This window comes from Wyeomyia smithii, chromosome 2 (assembly GCF_029784165.1).
Source record: "Wyeomyia smithii strain HCP4-BCI-WySm-NY-G18 chromosome 2, ASM2978416v1, whole genome shotgun sequence".
Classification (NCBI taxonomy): domain Eukaryota; kingdom Metazoa; phylum Arthropoda; class Insecta; order Diptera; family Culicidae; genus Wyeomyia; species Wyeomyia smithii.
The window spans coordinates 198626545-198632204 of NC_073695.1; the positions used below are offsets into that span (position 1 = coordinate 198626545).

At 41.5% G+C, this 5660-nt stretch overlaps 1 non-coding gene across 1 annotated transcript; it reads right to left on the bottom strand.

Moving 5' to 3' along the window:
• Nucleotides 1–226: 226 nt before the first annotated feature.
• Nucleotides 227–299, bottom strand: Trnaa-agc (transfer RNA alanine (anticodon AGC)). Its single transcript has one exon. It is a non-coding gene; the product is annotated as a tRNA-Ala (tRNA).
• Nucleotides 300–5660: the final 5361 nt, after the last annotated feature.

The following is a 5660-nucleotide window of genomic DNA, read 5'->3' on the forward strand; positions in this document are numbered from 1 at the left end:
CTCATTCATCGAAAGGTCGTCTGATGCTCAAAATAAAATAAGTTTGCGCTTGTTTAAACCGAATTGCACAAACAACGAAAAAACGCATTTACAGTAGGTATCAGATGTTTTTCGTAAATCAAACATTAAAATGTTGATTTCACCTATTGATTATTTTTCAAAAGGAATCTCTGTTTTAAAATTGAAATGACCCAATACAGTTATTCGATTTAAAAAAAAGTTTCTTTGGAGATGCGGGGCATCGATCCCCGTACCTCTCACATGCTAAGCGAGCGCTCTACCATCTGAGCTACATCCCCTTGTGTGATGGAAAAATATATTGTTCACCTAGGCATAACGCAAAATCGTACATTCACCTACCACATTGTCCCTGCTGCTACTCAACCGAAAAGCAATCAGTGAAAGGTGATCGAGATTCGACGATTGCACTGCCGAAACTGGTTCAGGTAGCCACGTGCTGCTATCGCTACCCGAGCGAGCTGCGTAAGCGTAAGCCGTAAAACTCTTTGTCAGTAACTTCGTTAACTTGGTTAAGGGTGAATGTTTCGACAGTTGTTCGAAATAAACCTTCTTTGGACAAAATTTATTACGGAGAATAAGTGGCAGATAAAAACGTGTTTGACCCGAAATACGTTATCCTCCACTATTCTATTTTTAGAGCCTATGATCGAAGGGCTTATAAAATCGTTTACATATTATAAAGGTATGTTTACATACATACTGGGACAGATCGACTGTTTAAAAATAATGTCAATAAAATTATTGCTTGAAATTAAATACAGATATGCAGTCGCAACTGACATATAAGCAGCTTAGCCCATCAAAACTGGCTCTAAACTGACCACTCATCATGCTCTCCAATATGGCACGCTTCCTCGCTGCCTTAATTTCAATTTATTTCCCATCAGATCGTCCTTAATCAAAGCTGCGGCCCGAAAATGAGCGCACGAATTTTCGTGATATCGTGCCGCCGTACTTGCAATGACGATCAGAGCAGACGGACAAAAGCGGTGGCAAAATTCTCCCACAAGCGACACTCTACATCTGCTGCAATCCAACAGTGTAGTGGCGGTCTAGTAGTTAGCTTTGCCTGCTGCATGTACGGAATATAATTGCCCGGCTGAAACTGGCGCCCCCATGCGTCCCCATCTTATCAGGCTGGCTGTTTTTTTTTCTGGGATTGTTTCACGACCGGTAATTAATTCGGAACTGATTTGATGGGTAAATCGCGAGCAACAACCGTCGTGTCCGCGCCGAGCCAAATGGATTGTGATGAAAATTAATTCTATATGAAATATGTACTCAAAGCTCGAGAAGAGCATCAGTGGGAGGACTGCAACTTCCTGAAGTTTACATGGAAGGAATTAAATTGCCTAGTTGAAAGGCGGAATGAAGCGCACCTTTACCGGTCGTGTGTTGTTATGTTATAACTTTTATACAGGAATTATATGATCCATGCACGGATTCAACCAGGTACCGACAGCCAGCAAGGCAAACGGATTACTCCAATATCGGGGGAAAGTATGCGGCGCCGAACAATCCAAATCAATTATTAGAAATCACGATTCACATGAGATCGTTCTGCTAGATCAAGAAGTGGTTATTTGGCTGGAGATAATGGAGACCTGAAACTGTTGCTCATCAGGAACGACAAAATACAGCTGATGGATGAAGGCTCAGAACTTTATTTCGAGACCTATTTTTTGTAACGATGGGAGTTTCTGTAATAAAAAGAGAAACACTAGAAGAAATAAGTCGGTATATTGGAAGCCTAGGAACAATAAAACTGACTAATTAATCGTTCCATAAAGGCTTTCTTCCATCGATCGACTCAGCGAATAAGGTTTTGGCTACCGATTCGAACAAAATTAGTGTCAAATAAAGTCTTTCAAGACTTTTAATACAGTTTTGAATAATTTTTATAATATGGATAGTTACTAGGGTGGGGAATCGTTATATGGAAAAAACCAAACTTGTTAGCAGAAAGCCTGAATCAAGTTTTTTTTTGCTCTATTTGGGGTCCCAAACAATCCTGAATTTATTGGAAGTCGTTTGGTTTTGTCTCCGCTTGGCGCATTGCATTTTAAATTTATATGGAGATTTGTATGGAAAAACCAACTTTTTTGCATTCTCCATTCTAAAGAGCTCAAAATGGCTCAAACCATAGGTTTGATGACTTAAAATGGTAGGTTTATTGATGCCTAACAACTTGGCCGAAGACACTAAAGAGCTAGGTTGTGCCAAAAAAATACTAGAGCTGTTCAAAGTTGTGTATGTCGAAATTTATGTTGAAAATCATTTTTTCTGCCAACACTGCCAGTGTACCGCCGTCAGTCAGATTTCCATCAGAAGCAACCTTCGAAACACGTTGTAGATTCTTTCTACGCCTAGAATATTGACCTAAATCTGTTTACTTGATCTTGTTGAGTGTATAAACTCATAATGACAGGTTACTTCTGATGGGAATCCTACTGACGCCGATACATTGGTAATGTTGGCAGAAAACAAGATTTTCTGCATTTAAATCGACATACTCAACTTTGAATAGCTATAGCTCTTCTTAGGGACATTCTAGCTCTTCACTGTCCACTGCAAAGTTGTTAGGCATCTAGAATACTATACTTTAACATAATGTAGTGCATTATTAGAGCATTATTGAGCTCTCTAGAAAGGTAAATGCAAAAAAGTAGGTTTTCCCATATAAATTTTCATACAAATTTGAAATGCAATGCGCCAAGCGGAGACAAAACCAATCGACTTCAGGTAAGTTTAGGGTTGTTTGGGGCCCCAATAGGAACCAAAAAAAGTTGGTTCTGGAAAATCGATTACCAACTCGATTAGTCATCTGTTGGACAGGCAAAAGTGACAGTTCCATCGGTGCAACTCCATGCAGTAGTGGGGTAGCCAAGATTTCCTTCTGAGGCGGCTTTAAAAAAAAGGGAATTTTGAGGATATTCAACAGGCCAGGCAGGTTAACAGAGCAACCCAAATCAATGAATCTCATGCAACAAAATGGTAACCAGGCTTTTCATTTCGCCTCGGCGAGTCAATGGCGTGTAGGAGAATATCTTTCACCACGGAAACAACTGCTCTCACACTAATGAGTAAATCGACGCACATGCACAAATCGTGTACAACTGAGGACCATGCAAAAACCACCGTGGTGAAAACTGAAATATCTCTCTTTAGATATAATAAATTGAGGTGAGCCTTCTTATACGAAAAGATATTACGCACAATAACTACACAACAGGGCTCTCTGCAGTGCTTTTATAGTGAGTCTTTTGGGCATATATCAAATTAGGTTCTTGGTAGGTAAGTAGATGGCGTGTGCTTTGCATCTCGAATCTAAAAAATACTAGGCGCCGCTCTGCATCACATTCTGCTACGAGAAAATTCAAGTTGTCTCTGCGGTATTATCTCAGCAGTGTACACTGCATTGTACTTCTGGGTATTCTCTCTACAGCGATTCAGCACGCTTGTTTCGCTCGGCTATGGCAGCAAGTGAGTTAAATTTTTTTGCGAGCGGCAGAAACAGAGAACAAAGCAGAAAAAGAAGTGTACGGCAAAAAATTTCTACATGCAGCGCTTATGCCAGAGAAGAAGTGCGCGGTGAATTCTTACTCCGCTTTTTTACATATTATTCTTGAAAACAGTCACAATGCAAATTTTAACTCAATTGTGCAGCAGCCTCTTTTCCAAACCAAGTATGTACATTAACTCCATACGAATAGACAGATAACCTTCGTTCTAGTCTAGTACATTTTCCCGACAATAAGAACAGTAAGCAATAAAGACAATAAAGAACTGATACTAAACACCTTGTTTCCCAGAGGGAACAACGAGGGCAGAAATAAACAGACATCGAAAAAAAGAAGAGCGATGAAGTTTATCTTTCTCGGTAACTACAAGTGATACATTCAAAAGACTAGAAGAAGACAAAAACAGTCCGCTGAGTAAATCTCTCTTATAATCATCTGTGAGATGTGCTGTACACCTCACATTCACGGTCATCCGTAGCGGGCTCAAATGGGCGTGTGGTTCCTCTTTGAGTGACTCACCCGTTTAGTACAACCTGGATGACCATCACTCACAGAGTCTACCTAACGCCAGGGGAGGATTCAGGGAACATACACAGAAACTTTCTTTAGATTGCATTGAACTAGTAATTGTGGCGAATGAAACAACATAAACTTGTAAACCAAGGGGTACAAAAGTCAGTAATAAAATAGTGGCACAGTCTGGATTCTAAACGAAACGACATGTCGTAGTTAAGGTTTGAATGAAAATAACCACGACTCTGGAAACAGCTTACGCCGGGATAGTATGTCACCACAATCCCAGGTATCTCAGCACTCGCATATCGCCTTCAATCTGATCGAGCCATCCTGGACACAGTGCTCCTCCATTTCTGCTGCCGGAAGTATCTGGTTATCGTCCGGCATTCTTGCGACGTGTCCAGCCCATCGCAATCTATAGGCTTTAATCAGATGTGCAACCTGGTTCTCTCCAAGCAACACGTGTAGCTTGTGGTTAGTACGTTCACGCTATTCTCCGTTTTTCTCCGTTTGTACTGTACAGTAAATAGTTTGTAGTTCGTATTCCGGTATACCAGTCTATTTAGGAGCTTATGCAATTTCAACATGGTTCGGAGCGATTTCCACAATAGATGCGTCTCTGGATATCTTCGCTGGTATTGTTGTCGGCAGTAACCAGCGATCCCAAATATACAAACTTTTCAGCTGCTTCAAGCTCGTCGTCGTTCACAATGATCTACTGCAAGAGGCCGATGTTCTTCTCTTCATAGCCCCTTCCCCGCATATCAGGGGTGTTTCAAATCTGCACACACTTATATGGCTCCAACTATTGATAAATTGAGTAAAATGATATTTTGCGTACAAATAATTTGATGTGTACTGTTTCCATGCTGTCAGTTGATTCCATCAGGTGCGCAGAAGTTTTCCAAATGTCGTCGAGAGAGCTGTGCGTTCGCGAAAAAGTTTTGCACGAGTACTTTGAAAATCAGCTTCTGTCGCACCGCGACATCGGGAAAAAGTGAGGAATCGCGAATTCTACGGTGTCCGGTATAATAAAACGTATCAAAGAACGTCTGACTGAGGATCTAATGCCCTCATCGGGACGAAAAAGCACTCAATTCAACGAAACGAATCACAAGCGCGTGGTTACTGCCTTCCAACGCAAACCAAACGCTTCCTTCCAAGATGTGGCGTAAAAGTTGCACGTGAGTGTGTCTTTCGTGCAAAACACGAGACGGACTAAGGTCGTCCAGAAGTCCCCAAACCGAGACGAGAAGCAAAATACGACCGCGAAAAGTCGTGCGCGGAAGATGAACTATTCAAAATTTACCAAGCCACACTGTTCGATGATGGATAATGAGACGTATATCAAGGCAGACTTCAAGTAGATTCCTGGAAACCTGTACGTGACGACCAAGGATAATTTCGAAGTTCCTGAGGACCTCAGGACACAGAAGGTTTCGAGATTCGCCAAGAAGTGAATGAACTATGAAGTGAATGAACACTATGAATGGGCAAGTGTATCTAAAAAAGTGCCTCCAGAAGCGGCTCCTTCCTTTCCCCAAGGCTCACAATAGTCCGACGCTCTTCTGGCCGGATTTGGCATCCTACCACTACTCCACG